Genomic DNA, 16,123 nt, shown 5'->3' on the forward strand with positions numbered 1-16,123 from the left:
CCAGCTTAGGGCCCAGTACGTACCGGCATGGGAGACTGGCTGGGAATCCCGGGTGCAGTTGACATTTTGCTCTGTTGCCGCCTTCCGTTCTGATTCCGAAAAGGATTTATTGATGCTTAAATGCACAGTATAAAAAGCATGAAGCTGTCAATGGCCATCCTAAGCTGAACGCGCCTGCTCTCGTCAGATCGCAGACTGCTACCCAGCTTAGGGCCCGGTAAGTACCAGCATAGGAGACTGGCTGGGAATCCCAGGTGTCGTTGACATTTTGCTCTGTTGCCGCCTTACGCTCCGATTCTGAAAAGGATTTATTGATGCTTAAATCCACAGTATACAGGGTGTGCAGATGTCTGCGGCTATCCTAAGCTGAATGCGCCTGTTCTCGTAAGTACGCAGACTGCTACCCAGCTTCGGGCCTGGTAAGTACCAGCATGGGAGACTGGCTGGGAATCCCGGGTGCAGTTGACATTTTTCTCTGTTTCTGCTCCGATTCCGAAAAGGATTTATTGATGCTTAAATCCACAGTATACAGGGTGTGAAGATGTCTACGGCCATCCTAAGCTGAATGCGCCTGTTCTCGTCAGATCGCAGACTGCTTCCCAGCTTCGGGCCTGGTAAGTACCAGCATGGGAGACTGGCTGGGAATCCCGGGTGCAGTTGACATTTTGCTCTGTATCTGCTCCGATTCCGAAAATTATTTATTGATGCTTAAATCCACAGTATACAAAGTGTGAAGCTGTCAACGGCCATCCTAAGCTGAACTCGCCTGCTCTCGTCAGATCGCAGACTGCTACCCAGCTTAGGGCCTGGTAAGTACCAGCTTGGGAGACTGGCTGGGAATCCCAGGTGTTGTTGACATTTTGCTCTGTAGCCGCCTTCCGCTTCGATTCCGAAAAAGATTTATTGATGCTTAAATCCACAGTATACAGGGTGTGAAGCCGTCTACGGCTATCCTAAGCTGAATGTGCCTGTTCTTGTCAGATCGCAGACTGCTGCCCGGCAAGTATGGGCATGGGAGACTGGCTGGCAATCCAAGGTGCTATTGACATTTTGCTCTGTTGCCGCCTTCCTCTCCGATTCCGAAAAGGATTTATTGATGCTTAAATGCACAGTATAAAAAGCATGAAGCTGTGAATGGTCATCGTAAGCTGAACGCGCCTGCTCTCGTCAGATCGCAGACTGCTACCCAGCTTAGGGCACGGTAAGTACCAGCATGGGAGACTGGCTGGGAATCCCAGGTGTCGTTGACATTTTGCTCTGTTGCCGCCTTACGCTCCGATTCCGAAAAGGATTTATTGATACTTAAATCCACAGTATACAGGAAGTGAAGATGTCTACGGCCATCCTAAGCTGAATGCGCCTGTTTCTCGTCAGATCGCAGACTGCTACTCAGCTTCAGACCTGGTAAGTACCAGCATGGGAGACTGGCTGGGAATCCCGGGTGCAGTTGACATTTTGCTCTGTTTCTGCTCCGATTCCGAAAATTATTTATTGATGCTTAAATCCACAGTATACAAAGTGCGAAGCTGTCAACGGCCATCCTAAGCTGAACGCGCCTGCTCTCGTCAGATCGCAGACTGCTACCCAGCTTAGGGCCTGGTAAGTACCAGCATGGGAGACTGGCTGGGAATCCCGGGTGCAGTTGACATTTTAATCTGTTGCCGCCTTCCGCTCCGATTCGGAAAAGGATTTATTGATGCTTAAATCCACAATATATAGGGTGTGAAGCTGTCAACGGCCATCCTAAGCCTGAACGTGCCTGCTCTCCTCAGATCGCAGACTGCTGCCCGGCAGATACCGGCATGGGAGACTGGCTGGCTATCCAAGGTGCCATTGACATTTTGCTCTGTTGCCGCCTTCTTCTCCGATTAATAAAAATATTTATTGATGCTTAAATCCACAATATACAAGGCGTAAAGATGTCAACGGCCATCCTAAGCTGAACACGCCTGCTCTCGTCAGATCGCAGACTGCTACCCAGCTTAGGGCCCAGTAAGTACCGGCATGGGAGACTGGCTGGGAATCCCGGGTGCAGTTGACATTTTGCTCTGTTGCCGCCTTCCGCTCCGATTCGGAAAATGATTTATTGATGCTTAAATGCACAGTATAAAGGGCGTGAAGCTGTCAACGGCCATCCTAAGCTGAACGCGCCTGCTCTCGTCAGATCACAGACTGCTACCCAGCTTAGGGCCCGGTAAGTACCAGCTTGGGAGACTGGCTGGGAATCCCAGGTGTTGTTGACATTTTGCTCTGTAGCCGCCTTCCGCTTCGATTCCGAAAAAGATTTATTGATGCTTAAATCCACAGTATACAGGGTGTGAAGCCGTCTACGGCTATCCTAAGCTGAATGTGCCTGTTCTTGTCAGATCGCAGACTGCTGCCCGGCAAGTACGGGCATGGGAGACTGGCTGGCAATCCAAGGTGCTATTGACATTTTGCTCTGTTGCCGCCTTCCTCTCTGATTCCGAAAAGGATTTATTGATGCTTAAATACAGTATAAAAAGCATGAAGCTGTGAATGGCCATCGTAAGCTGAACGCGCCTGCTCTCGTCAGATCGCAGACTGCTACCCAGCTTAGGGCCCGGTAAGTACTGGCATGGGAGACTGGCTGGGAATCCCGGGTGCCGTTGACATTTTGCTCTATTGCTGCCTTCCGCCCTGATTCCGAAAATAATTTATTGATGCTTAAATCCACAGTATACAAGGTGTGAAGCTGTCGACGGCCATCCTAAGCTTAACGCGCCTGCTCTCATCAGATCGCAGACTGGTACAGATCTTATGGCCCGGTAAGTACCGGCATGAGACACTGGCTGGGAATCCCGGCTGCCGTTGACATTTTGCTCTGTTGCAGCCTTCCGTTCCGATTCCGAAAAGGATTTATTGATGCTTAAATGCACAGTATAAAGGGCGAGAAGCTGTCAACGGCCATCCTAAGCTGAACGCGCCTGCTCTCGTCAGATTGCAGACTGCTACCCAGCTTAGGGCCCGGTAAGTACCAGCATGGGAGACTGGCTGGGAATCCCAGGTGTCGTTGACATTTTGTTCTGTTGCCGCCTTCCGCTCCGATTCCGAAAAGGATTTATTGATGCTTAAATCCACAGTATACAGGGTGTGAAGATGTCTACGGCCATCCTAAGCTGAATGCGCCTGTTCTCGTCAGATCGCAGACTGCTACCCAGCTTAGGGCCCGGTAAGTACTGGCATGGAAGACTGGCTGGGAATCCCAGGTGCCGTTGACATTTTGCTCTATTGCTGCCCTCCGCTCCGATTCCGAAAAGAATTTATTGATGCTTAAATCCACAGTATACAAGGTGTGAAGCTGTCGACGGCCATCCTAAGCTTAATGCGCCTGCTCTCGTCAGATCGCAGACTGGTACAGATCTTAGGGCCCGGTAAGTACCGGCATGGGACACTGGCTGGGAATCCCGGCTGCCGTTGACATTTTGCTCTGTTGCCGCCTTACGCTCCGATTCCGAAAAGGATTTATTGATGCTTAAATCCACAGTATACAGGGTGTGAAGATGTCTACGGCCATCCTAAGCTGAATGCGCCTGTTCTCGTCAGATCGCAGACTGCTTCCCAGCTTCGGGCCTGGTAAGTACCAGCATGGGAGACTGGCTGGGAATCCCCGGTGCAGTTGACATTTTAATCTGTTGCCGCCTTCCCATCCAATTCGGAAAAGAATCTATTGATGCTTAAATCCACAATATACAGGGTGTGAAGCTGTCAACGGCCATCCTAAGCCTGAACGTGCCTGCTCTCCTCAGATCGCAGACTGCTGCCCGGCAGATACCGGCATGGGAGACTGGCTGGCAATCCAAGGTGCCATTGACATTTTGCTCTGTTGCCGCCTTCTTCTCCGATTAATAAAAATATTTATTGATGCTTAAATCCACAATATACAATGCATAAAAATGTCAACGGCCATCCTAAGCTGAACGCGCCTGCTCTCGTCAGTTCGCAGACTGCTACCCAGCTTAGGGCCCGGTAAATACCAGCATGGGAGACTGGCTGGGAATCCCAGGTGTTGTTGACATTTTGCTCTGTAGCCGCCTTCCGCTTCGATTCCCAAAATGATTTATTGATGCTTAAATCCACAGTATACAGGGTGTGAAGCCGTCTACGGCTATCCTAAGCTGAATGTGCCTGTTCTTGTCAGATCGCAGACTGCTGCCCGGCAAGTACAGGCATGGGAGACTAGCTGGCAATTCAAGGAAATATTGACAATTTGCTCTGTTGACGCCTTCCTCTCCGATTCCGAAAAGGATTTATTGATGCTTAAATGCACAGTATAAAAGCATGAAGCTGTCAATGGCCATCCTAAGCTGAACGCACCTGCTCTCGTCAGATCGCAGACTGCTACCCAGCTTAGGGCCTGGTAAGTACTGGCATGGGAGACTGGCTTTGACATTTTGCTCTATTGTTGCCCTCCGCTCCGATTCCGAAAAGAATTTATTGATGATTAAATCCACAGTATATAAGGTGTGAAGCTGTCGACGGCCATCCTAAGCTTAACGCGCCTGCTCTCGTCAGATCGCAGACTGGTACAGATCTTAGGGCCCGGTAAGTACCGGCATGGGACACTGGCTGGGAATCCCGGCTGCCGTTGACATTTTGCTCTGTTGCCGCCTTACGCTCCGATTCCGAAAAGGATTTATTGATGCTTAAATCCACAGTATACAGGGTGTAATGATGTCTACGGCCATCCTAAGCTGAATGCGCCTGTTCTCGTCAGATCGCAGACTGCTTCCCAGCTTCGGGCCTGGTAAGTACCAGCATGGGAGACTGGCTGGGAATCCCGGGTGCAGTTGACATTTTGCTCTGTTTCTGCTCCGATTCCGAAAATTATTTATTGATGCTTAAATCCACAGTATACAAAGTGTGAAGCTGTCAACGGCCATCCTAAGCTGAACGCGCCTGCTCTCGTCAGATCGCAGACTGCTACCCAGCTTAGGGCCCGGTAAGTACCAGCATGGGAGACTGGCTGGGAATCCCAGGTGTTGTTGACATTTTGCTCTGTAGCCGCCTTCTGCTTCGATTCCGAAAATGATTTATTGATGCTTAAATCCACAGTATACAGGGTGTGAAGCCGTCTACGGCTATCCTAAGCTGAATGTGCCTGTTCTTGTCAGATCGCAGACTGCTGCCCGGCAAGTACGGGCATGGGAGACTGGCTGGCAATCCAAGGTGCTATTGACATTTTGCTCTGTTGCCGCCTTCCTCTCCGATTCTGAAAAGGATTTATTGATGCTTAAATGCACAGTATAAAAAGCATGAAGCTGTCAATGGCCATCGTAAGCTGAACGTGCCTGCTCTCGTCAGATTGCAGACTGCTCCCCAGCTTAGGGCCCGGTAAATACTGGCATGGGAGACTGGCTGGGAATCCCAGGTGCCGTTGACATTTTGCTCTATTGCTGCCTTCCGCTCCGATTCCGAAAAGAATTTATTGATGCTTAAATCCACAGTATACAAGGTGTGAAGCTGTCGACGGCCATCCTAAGCTTAACGCGCCTGCTCTCGTCAGATCGCAGACTGGTACAGATCTTAGGGCCCGGTAAGTAACGGCATGGGACACTGGCTGGGAATCCCGGCTGCCGTTGACATTTTGCTCTGTTGCCGCCTTCCGTTCCGATTCCGAAAAGGATTTATTGATGCTTAAATGCACAGTATAAAGGGCGAGAAGCTGTCAACGGCCATCCTAAGCTGAACGCGCCTGCTCTCGTCAGATCACAGACTGCTACCCAGCTTAGGGCCCGGTAAGTACCAGCATGGGAGACTGGCTGGGAATCCCAGGTGTCGTTGACATTTTGCTCTGTTGCCGCCTTACGCTTCGATTCCGAAAAGGATTTATTGATGCTTAAATCCACAGTATACAGGGTGTGAAGATGTCTACGGCCATCCTAAGCTGAATGCGCCTGTTCTCGTAAGATCGCAGACTGCTACCTAGCTTCGGGCCTGGTAAGTACCAGCATGGGAGACTGGCTGGGAATCCCGGGTGCAGTTGACATTTTGCTCTGTTTCTGCTCCGATTCCGAAAATTATTTATTGATGCTTAAATCCACAGTATACAAAGTGTGAAGCTGTCAACGGCCATCCTAAGCTGAACGCGCCTGCTCTCGTCAGATCGCAGACTGCTACCCAGCTTAGGGCCTGGTAAGTACCAGCATGGGAGACTGGCTGGGAATCCCGGGTGCAGTTGACATTTTAATCTGTTGCCGCCTTCCGATCCAATTCGGAAAAGGATCTATTGATGCTTAAATCCACAATATACAGGGTGTGAAGCTGTCAACGGCCATCCTAAGCCTGAACGTGCCTGCTCTCTTCAGATCGCAGACTGCTGCCCGGCAGTTACCGGCATGGGAGACTGGCTGGCAATCCAAGGTGCCATTGACATTTTGCTCTGTTGCCGCCTTCCTCTCCGATTAATAAAAATATTTATTGATGCTTAAATCCACAATATACAAAGCGTGAAGATGTCAACGGCCATCCTAAGCTGAACGCGCCTGCTCTCAGATCGCAGACTGCTACCCAGCTTAGGGCCCAGTAACTACCGGCATGGGAGACTGGCTGGGAATCCCGGGTGCAGTTGACATTTTGCTCTGTTGCCGCCTTCCGTTCTGAATCCGAAAAGGATTTATTGATGCTTAAATGCACAGTATACAGGGGGTGAAGATGTCTACGGCCATCCTAAGCTGAATGCGCCTGTTCTCGTCAGATTGCAGACTGCTTCCCAGCTTCGGGCCTGGTAAGTACCAGCATGGGAGACTGGCTGGGAATCCCGGGTGCAGTTGTCATTTTGCTCTGTTTCTTCTCCGATTCCGAAAATTATTTATTGATGCTTAAATCCACAGTATACAAAGTGTGAAGCTGTCAACAGCCATCCTAAGCTGAACGCGCCTGCTCTCGTCAGATCACAGACTGCTACTCAGCTTAGGGCCTGGTAAGTACCAGCATGGGAGACTGGCTGGGAATCCCGGGTGCAGTTGACATTTTAATCTGTTGCCGCCTTCCCATCCAATTCGGAAAAGGATCTATTGATGCTTAAATCCACAATATACAGGGTGTGAAGCTGTCAACGGCCATCCTAAGCCTGAACGTGCCTGCTCTCCTCAGATCGCAGACTGCTGCCCGGCAGATACCGGCATGGGAGACTGGCTGGCAATCCAAGGTGCCATTGACATTTTGCTCTGTTGCCGCCTTCTTCTCCGATTAATAAAAATATTTATTGATGCTTAAATCCAAAATATACAATGCGTAAAGATGTCAACGGCCATCCTAAGCTGAACGCGCCTGCTTTCGTCAGATCGCAGACTGCTACCCAGCTTCGGGCCTGGTAAGTACCAACATGGGAGACTGGCTGGGAATCCCGGGTGCAGTTGACATTTTAATCTGTTGCCGCCTTCCCATCCAATTCGGAAAAGGATCTATTGATGCTTAAATCCACAATATACAGGGTGTGAAGCTGTCAACAGCCATCCTAAGCCTGAACGTGCCTGCTCTCCTCAGATCGCAGACTGCTGCCCGGCAGATACCGGCATGGGAGACTGGCTGGCAATCCAAGGTGCCATTGACATTTTGCTCTGTTGCCGCCTTCTTCTCCGATTAATAAAAATATTTATTGATGCTTAAATCCACAATATACAATGCGTAAAGATGTCAACGGCCATCCTAAGCTGAACGCGCCTGCTCTCGTCAGATCGCAGACTGCTAGCCAGCTTAGGGCCCGGTAAGTACCAGCATGGGAGACTGGCTGGGAATCCCAGGTGTTGTTGACATTTTGCTCTGTAGCCGCCTTCTGCTTCGATTCCGAAAATGATTTATTGATGCTTAAATCCACAGTATACAGGGTGTGAAGCCGTCTACGGCTATCCTAAGCTGAATGTGCCTGTTCTTGTCAGATCGCAGACTGCTGCCCGGCAAGTACGGGCATGGGAGACTGGCTGGCAATCCAAGGTGCTATTGCCATTTTGCTCTGTTGCCGCCTTCCTCTCCGATTCCGAAAAGGATATATTGATGCTTAAATGCACAGTATAAAAAGAATGAAGCTGTCAATGGCCATCGTAAGCTGAACGCGCCTGCTCTCATCAGATCGCAGACTGTTACCCAGCTTACGGCCCGGTAAGTACTGGCATGGGAGACTGGCTGAGAATCCCAGGTGCCGTTGACATTTTGCTCTATTGCTGCCTTCCACTCCGATTCCGAAAATAATTTATTGATGCTTAAATCCACAGTATACAAGGTGTGAAGCTGTCGACGGCCATCCTAAGCTTAACGCGCCTGATCTCGTCAGATCGCAGACTGGTACAGGTCTTAGGGCCCGGTAAGTACCGGCATGGGACACTGGCTGGGAATCCCGGCTGCCGTTGACATTTTGCTCTGTTGCCGCCTTCCGTTCCGATTCCGAAAAGGATTTATTGAAGCTTAAATGCACAGTATAAAGGGCAAGAAGCTGTCAACGGCCATCCTAAGCTGAACGCGCCTGCTCTCGTCAGATCGCAGACTGCTACCCAGCTTAGGGCCCGGTAAGTACCAGCATGGGAGACTGGCTGGGAATCCCGGGTGCAGTTGACATTTTGCTCTGTTTCTGCTCCGATTTCGAAAATTATTTATTGATGCTTAAATCCACAGTATACAAAGTGTGAAGCTGTCAACGGCTATCCTAAGCTGAACGCGCCTGCTCCCGTCAGATCGCAGACTGCTATCCAGCTTAGGGCCTGGTAAGTACCAGCATGGGAGACTGGCTGGGAATCCCGGGTGCAGTTGACATTTTAATCTGTTGCCGCCTTCCGATCCAATTCGGAAAAGGATCTATTGATGCTTAAATCCACAATATACAGGGTGTGAAGCTGTCAACGGCCATCCTAAGCCTGAACGTGCCTGCTCTCTTCAGATCGCAGACTGCTGCCCGGCATGGGAGACTGGCTGGCAATCCAAGGTGCCATTGACATTTTGCTCTGTTGCCGCCTTCCTCTCCAATTAATAAAAATATTTATTGATGCTTAAATCCACAATATACAAGGCATGAAGACGTCAACGGCCATCCTAAGCTGAACGCGCCTGCTCTCGTCAGATTGCAGACTGCTACCCAGCTTAGGGCCCAGTACGTACCGGCATGGGAGACTGGCTGGGAATCCCGGGTGCAGTTGACATTTTGCTCTGTTGCCGCCTTCCGTTCTGATTCCGAAAAGGATTTATTGATGCTTAAATGCACAGTATAAAAAGCATGAAGCTGTCAATGGCCATCCTAAGCTGAACGCGCCTGCTCTCGTCAGATCGCAGACTGCTACCCAGCTTAGGGCCCGGTAAGTACCAGCATAGGAGACTGGCTGGGAATCCCAGGTGTCGTTGACATTTTGCTCTGTTGCCGCCTTACGCTCCGATTCTGAAAAGGATTTATTGATGCTTAAATCCACAGTATACAGGGTGTGCAGATGTCTACGGCTATCCTAAGCTGAATGCGCCTGTTCTCGTAAGTACGCAGACTGCTACCCAGCTTCGGGCCTGGTAAGTACCAGCATGGGAGACTGGCTGGGAATCCCGGGTGCAGTTGACATTTTTCTCTGTTTCTGCTCCGATTCCGAAAAGGATTTATTGATGCTTAAATCCACAGTATACAGGGTGTGAAGATGTCTACGGCCATCCTAAGCTGAATGCGCCTGTTCTCGTAAGAACGCAGACTGCTACCCAGCTTCGGGCCTGGTAAGTACCAGCATGGGAGACTGGCTGGGAATCCCGGGTGCAGTTGACATTTTAATCTGTTGCCGCCTTCCGATCCAATTCGGAAAAGGATCTATTGATGCTTAAATCCACAATATACAGGGTGTGAAGCTGTCAACGGCCATCCTAAGCCTGAACGTGCCTGCTCTCTTCAGATCGCAGACTGCTGCCCGGCATGGGAGACTGGCTGGCAATCCAAGGTGCCATTGACATTTTGCTCTGTTGCCGCCTTCCTCTCCGATTCCGAAAAGGATATATTGATGCTTAAATGCACAGTATAAAAAGCATGAAGCTGTCAATGGCCATCGTAAGCTGAACGCGCCTGCTCTCATCAGATCGCAGACTGTTACCCAGCTTACGGCCCGGTAAGTACTGGCATGGGAGACTGGCTGGGAATCCCAGGTGCCGTTGACATTTTGCTCTATTGCTGCCTTCCACTCCGATTCCGAAAATAATTTATTGATGCTTAAATCCACAGTATACAAGGTGTGAAGCTGTCGACGGCCATCCTAAGCTTAACGCGCCTGCTCTCGTCAGATCGCAGACTGGTACAGGTCTTAGGGCCCGGTAAGTACCGGCATGGGACACTGGCTGGGAATCCCGGCTGCCTTTGACATTTTGCTCTGTTGCCGCCTTCCGTTCCGATTCCGAAAAGGATTTATTGATGCTTAAATGCACAGTATAAAGGGCAAGAAGCTGTCAACGGCCATCCTAAGCTGAACGCGCCTGCTCTCGTCAGATCGCAGACTGCTACCCAGCTTAGGGCCCGGTAAGTACCAGCATGGGAGACTGGCTGGGAATCCCAGGTGTCGTTGACATTTTGCTCTGTTGCCGCTTTACGCTTCGATTCCGAAAAGGATTTATTGATGCTTAAATCCACAGTATACAGGGTGTGAAGATGTCTACGGCCATCCTAAGCTGAATGCGCCTGTTCTCGTAAGAACGCAGACTGCTACCCAGCTTCGGGCCTGGTAAGTACCAGCATGGGAGACTGGCTGGGAATTCCGGGTGCAGTTGACTTTTTAATCTGTTGCCGCCTTCCGATCCAATTCGGAAAAGGATCTATTGATGCTTAAATCCACAATATACAGGGTGTGAAGCTGTCAACGGCCATCCTAAGCCTGAACGTGCCTGCTCTCTTCAGATCGCAGACTGCTGCCCGGCATGGGAGACTGGCTGGCAATCCAAGGTGCCATTGACATTTTGCTCTGTTGCCGCCTTCCTCTCCGATTAATAAAAATATTTCTTGATGCTTAAATCCACAATATACAAGGCGTGAAGACGTCAACGGCCATCCTAAGCTGAACGCGCCTGCTCTCGTCAGATTGCAGACTGCTACCCAGCTTAGCGCCCAGTAAGTACCGGCATGGGAGACTGGCTGGGAATCCCGGGTGCAGTTGACATTTTGCTCTGTTGCCGCCTTCCGTTCTGATTCCGAAAAGGATTTATTGATGCTTAAATGCACAGTATAAAAAGCATGAAGCTGTCAATGGCCATCCTAAGCTGAACGCGCCTGCTCTCGTCAGATCGCAGACGGCTACCCAGCTTAGGGCCCCGTAAGTACTGGCATGGGAGAGTGGCTGGGAATCCCGGGTGCCGTTGACATTTTGCTCTATTGCTGCCTTCCGCTCCGATTCCGAAAAGAATTTATTGATGCTTAAATCCACAGTATACAAGGTGTGAAGCTGTCGACGGCCATCCTAAGCTTAACGCGCCTGCTCTCGTCAGATCGCAGACTGGTACAGGTCTTAGGGCCCGGTAAGTACCGGCATGGGACACTGGCTGGGAATCCCGGCTGCCCTTGACATTTTGCTCTGTTGCCGCCTTCCGTTCCGATTCCGAAAAGGATTTATTGATGCTTAAATGCACAGTATAAAGGGCAAGAAGCTGTCAACGGCCATCCTAAGCTGAACGCGCCTGCTCTCGTCAGATCGCAGACTGCTACCCAGCTTAGGGCCCGGTAAGTACCAGCATGGGAGACTGGCTGGGAATCCCAGGTGTCGTTGACATTTTGCTCTGTTGCCGCTTTACGCTTCGATTCCGAAAAGGATTTATTGATGCTTAAATCCACAGTATACAGGGTGTGAAGATGTCTACGGCCATCCTAAGCTGAATGCGCCTGTTCTCGTAAGAACGCAGACTGCTACCCAGCTTCGGGCCTGGTAAGTACCAGCATGGGAGACTGGCTGGGAATCCCGGGTGCAGTTGACATTTTAATCTGTTGCCGCCTTCCGATCCAATTCGGAAAAGGATCTATTGATGCTTAAATCCACAATATACAGGGTGTGAAGCTGTCAACGGCCATCCTAAGCCTGAACGTGCCTGCTCTCTTCAGATCGCAGACTGCTGCCCGGCATGGGAGACTGGCTGGCAATCCAAGGTGCCATTGACATTTTGCTCTGTTGCCGCCTTCCTCTCCGATTAATAAAAATATTTCTTGATGCTTAAATCCACAATATACAAGGCGTGAAGACGTCAACGGCCATCCTAAGCTGAACGCGCCTGCTCTCGTCAGATTGCAGACTGCTACCCAGCTTAGCGCCCAGTAAGTACCGGCATGGGAGACTGGCTGGGAATCCCGGGTGCAGTTGACATTTTGCTCTGTTGCCGCCTTCCGTTCTGATTCCGAAAAGGATTTATTGATGCTTAAATGCACAGTATAAAAAGCATGAAGCTGTCAATGGCCATCCTAAGCTGAACGCGCCTGCTCTCGTCAGATCGCAGACGGCTACCCAGCTTAGGGCCCCGTAAGTACTGGCATGGGAGAGTGGCTGGGAATCCCGGGTGCCGTTGACATTTTGCTCTATTGCTGCCTTCCGCTCCGATTCCGAAAAGAATTTATTGATGCTTAAATCCACAGTATACAAGGTGTGAAGCTGTCGACGGCCATCCTAAGCTTAACGCGCCTGCTCTCGTCAGATCGCAGACTGGTACAGATCTTAGGGCCCGGTAAGTATCGGCATGAGACACTGGCTGGGAATCCCGGCTGCCGTTGACATTTTGCTCTGTTGCCGCCTTCAGTTCCGATTCCGAAAAGGATTTATTGATGCTTAAATGCACAGTATAAAGGGCGAGAAGCTGTCAACGGCCATCCTAAGCTGAATGCGCCTGCTCTCATCAGATCGCAGACTGCTACCCAGCTTAGGGCCTGGTAAGTACCAGCATGGGAGACTGGCTGGGAATCCCGGTTGCTGTTGCCATTTTGCTCTGTTTCTGCTCCGATTCCGAAAATTATTTATTGATGCTTAAATCCACAGTATACAAAGTGTGAAGCTGTCAACGGCCATCCTAAGCTGAACGCGCCTGCTCTCGTCAGATCGCAGACTGCTACCCAGCTTAGGGCACAGTAAGTACCAGCATGAGAGACTGGCTGGGAATCCCAGGTGTTGTTGACATTTTGCTCTGTAGCCGCCTTCCGCTTCGATTCCGAAAAGGATTTATTGATGCTTAAATCCACAGTATACAGGGTGTGAAGATGTCTACGGCCATCCTAAGCTGAATGCGCCTGTTCTCGTCAGATCGCAGACTGCTTCCCAGCTTCGGGCCTGGTAAAAACCAGCATGGGAGACTGGCTGGGAATCCCGGGTGCAGTTGACATTTTGCTCCGATTCCGAAAATTATTTATTGATGCTTAAATCCACAGTATACAAAGTGTGAAGCTGTCAACGGCCATCCTAAGCTGAACGCGCCTGCTCTCGTCAGATCGTGGACTGCTACTCAGCTTAGGGCCTGGTAAGTACCAGCATGGGAGACTGGCTGGGAATCCCGGGTGCAGTTGACATTTTAATCTGTTGCCGCCTTCCGATCCAATTCGGAAAAGAATCTATTGATGCTTAAATCCACAATATACAAGGTGTGAAGCTGTCAACGGCCATCCTAAGCCTGAACGTGCCTGCTCTCTTCAGATCGCAGACTGCTGCCCGGCATGGGAGACTGGCTGGCAATCCAAGGTGCCATTGACATTTTGCTCTGTTGCCGCCTTCTTCTCCGATTAATAAAAATATTTATTGATGCTTAAATCCACAATATACAATGCGTAAAGATGTCAACGGCCATCCTAAGCTGAACGCGCCTGCTCTCGTCAGATCGCAGACTGCTACCCAGCTTAGGGCCCGGTAAGTACCAGCATGGGAGACTGGCTGGGAATCCCAGGTGTTGTTGACATTTTGCTCTGTAGCCGCCTTCTGCTTCGATTCCGAAAATGATTTATTGATGCTTAAATCCACAGTATACAGGGTGTGAAGCCGTCTACGGCTATCCTAAGCTAAATGTGCCTGTTCTTGTCAAATCGCAGACTGCTGCCCGGCAAGTACGGGCATGGGAGACTGGCTGGCAATCCAAGGTGCTATTGCCATTTTGCTCTGTTGCCGCCTTCCTCTCCGATTCCGAAAAGGATATATTGATGCTTAAATGCACAGTATAAAAAGCATGAAGCTGTCAATGGCCATCGTAAGCTGAACGCGCCTGCTCTCATCAGATCGCAGACTGTTACCCAGCTTACGGCCCGGTAAGTACTGGCATGGGAGACTGGCTGGGAATCCCAGGTGCCGTTGACATTTTGCTCTATTGCTGCCTTCCACTCCGATTCCGAAAATAATTTATTGATGCTTAAATCCACAGTATACAAGGTGTGAAGCTGTCGACGGCCATCCTAAGCTTAACGCGCCTGCTCTCGTCAGATCGCAGACTGGTACAGGTCTTAGGGCCCGGTAAGTACCGGCATGGGACACTGGCTGGGAATCCCGGCTGCCCTTGACATTTTGCTCTGTTGCCGCCTTCCGTTCCGATTCCGAAAAGGATTTATTGATGCTTAAATGCACAGTATAAAGGGCAAGAAGCTGTCAACGGCCATCCTAAGCTGAACGCGCCTGCTCTCGTCAGATCGCAGACTGCTACCCAGCTTAGGGCTCGGTAAGTACCAGCATGGGAGACTGGCTGGGAATCCCAGGTGTCGTTGACATTTTGCTCTGTTGCCGCTTTACGCTTCGATTCCGAAAAGGATTTATTGATGCTTAAATCCACAGTATACAGGGTGTGAAGATGTCTACGGCCATCCTAAGCTGAATGCGCCTGTTCTCGTAAGAACGCAGACTGCTACCCAGCTTCGGGCCTGGTAAGTACCAGCATGGGAGACTGGCTGGGAATCCCGGGTGCAGTTGACATTTTGCTCTGTTTCTGCTCCGATTCCGAAAATTATTTATTGATGCTTAAATCCACAGTATACAGGGTGTGAAGATGTCTACGGCCATTCTAAGCTGAATGCGCCTGTTCTCGTAAGAACGCAGACTGCTACCCAGCTTCAGGCCTGGTAAGTACCAGCATGGGAGACTGGCTGGGAATCCCGGGTGCAGTTGACATTTTAATCTGTTGCCGCCTTCCGATCCAATTCGGAAAAGGATCTATTGATGCTTAAATCCACAATATACAGGGTGTGAAACTGTCAACGGCCATCCTAAGCCTGAACGTGCCTGCTCTCTTCAGATCGCAGACTGCTGCCCGGCATGGGAGACTGGCTGGCAATCCAAGGTGCCATTGACATTTTGCTCTGTTGCCGCCTTCCTCTCCGATTAATAAAAATATTTCTTGATGCTTAAATCCACAATATACAAGGCGTGAAGACGTCAACGGCCATCCTAAGCTGAACGCGCCTGCTCTCGTCAGATTGCAGACTGCTACCCAGCTTAGCGCCCAGTAAGTACCGGCATGGGAGACTGGCTGGGAATCCCGGGTGCAATTGACATTTTGCTCTGTTGCCGCCTTCCGTTCTGATTCCGAAAAGGATTTATTGATGCTTAAATGCACAGTATAAAAAGCATGAAGCTGTCAATGGCCATCCTAAGCTGAACGCGCCTGCTCTCGTCAGATCGCAGACGGCTACCCAGCTTAGGGCCCCGTAAGTACTGGCATGGGAGAGTGGCTGGGAATCCCGGGTGCCGTTGACATTTTGCTCTATTGCTGCCTTCCGCTCCGATTCCGAAAAGAATTTATTGATGCTTAAATCCACAGTATACAAGGTGTGAAGCTGTCGACGGCCATCCTAAGCTTAACGCGCCTGCTCTCGTCAGATCGCAGACTGGTACAGATCTTAGGGCCCGGTAAGTACCGGCATGAGACACTGGCTGGGAATCCCGGCTGCCGTTGACATTTTGCTCTGTTGCCGCCTTCCGTTCCGATTCCGAAAAGGATTTATTGATGCTTAAATGCACAGTATAAAGGGCGAGAAGCTGTCAACGGCCATCCTAAGCTGAATGCGCCTGCTCTCGTCAGATCGCAGACTGCTACCCAGCTTAGGGCCTGGTAAGTACCAGCATGGGAGACTGGCTGGGAATCCCGGTTGCTGTTGCCATTTTGCTCTGTTTCTGCTCCGATTCCGAAAATTATTTATTGATGCTTAAATCCACAGTAT

At 50.3% G+C, this 16,123-nt stretch overlaps 16 pseudogenes; all 16 read left to right on the forward strand.

Moving 5' to 3' along the window:
* Positions 1–146: 146 nt before the first annotated feature.
* LOC130316818 (5S ribosomal RNA) lies at positions 147–266 on the forward strand (annotated as a pseudogene).
* Positions 267–1,528: 1,262 nt separating this feature from the next.
* On the forward strand, positions 1,529–1,648 carry LOC130351934 (5S ribosomal RNA; annotated as a pseudogene).
* Positions 1,649–2,917: 1,269 nt separating this feature from the next.
* On the forward strand, positions 2,918–3,037 carry LOC130352357 (5S ribosomal RNA; annotated as a pseudogene).
* Positions 3,038–4,889: 1,852 nt separating this feature from the next.
* On the forward strand, positions 4,890–5,009 carry LOC130321155 (5S ribosomal RNA; annotated as a pseudogene).
* A 676-nt stretch (positions 5,010–5,685) lies between these two features.
* Positions 5,686–5,805, forward strand: LOC130352791 (5S ribosomal RNA; annotated as a pseudogene).
* A 277-nt stretch (positions 5,806–6,082) lies between these two features.
* LOC130351936 (5S ribosomal RNA) lies at positions 6,083–6,202 on the forward strand (annotated as a pseudogene).
* Positions 6,203–7,655: 1,453 nt separating this feature from the next.
* On the forward strand, positions 7,656–7,775 carry LOC130318459 (5S ribosomal RNA; annotated as a pseudogene).
* Positions 7,776–8,451: 676 nt separating this feature from the next.
* LOC130352655 (5S ribosomal RNA) lies at positions 8,452–8,571 on the forward strand (annotated as a pseudogene).
* A 75-nt stretch (positions 8,572–8,646) lies between these two features.
* LOC130347371 (5S ribosomal RNA) lies at positions 8,647–8,766 on the forward strand (annotated as a pseudogene).
* A 465-nt stretch (positions 8,767–9,231) lies between these two features.
* Positions 9,232–9,351, forward strand: LOC130316825 (5S ribosomal RNA; annotated as a pseudogene).
* Positions 9,352–10,415: 1,064 nt separating this feature from the next.
* On the forward strand, positions 10,416–10,535 carry LOC130314876 (5S ribosomal RNA; annotated as a pseudogene).
* Positions 10,536–11,606: 1,071 nt separating this feature from the next.
* Positions 11,607–11,726, forward strand: LOC130314898 (5S ribosomal RNA; annotated as a pseudogene).
* Positions 11,727–12,797: 1,071 nt separating this feature from the next.
* On the forward strand, positions 12,798–12,917 carry LOC130324009 (5S ribosomal RNA; annotated as a pseudogene).
* Positions 12,918–13,761: 844 nt separating this feature from the next.
* LOC130321166 (5S ribosomal RNA) lies at positions 13,762–13,881 on the forward strand (annotated as a pseudogene).
* A 676-nt stretch (positions 13,882–14,557) lies between these two features.
* Positions 14,558–14,677, forward strand: LOC130331235 (5S ribosomal RNA; annotated as a pseudogene).
* A 1,266-nt stretch (positions 14,678–15,943) lies between these two features.
* On the forward strand, positions 15,944–16,063 carry LOC130335379 (5S ribosomal RNA; annotated as a pseudogene).
* Positions 16,064–16,123: the final 60 nt, after the last annotated feature.

This window comes from Hyla sarda, chromosome 1 (assembly GCF_029499605.1).
Source record: "Hyla sarda isolate aHylSar1 chromosome 1, aHylSar1.hap1, whole genome shotgun sequence".
In the NCBI taxonomy this organism is placed as follows: domain Eukaryota; kingdom Metazoa; phylum Chordata; class Amphibia; order Anura; family Hylidae; genus Hyla; species Hyla sarda.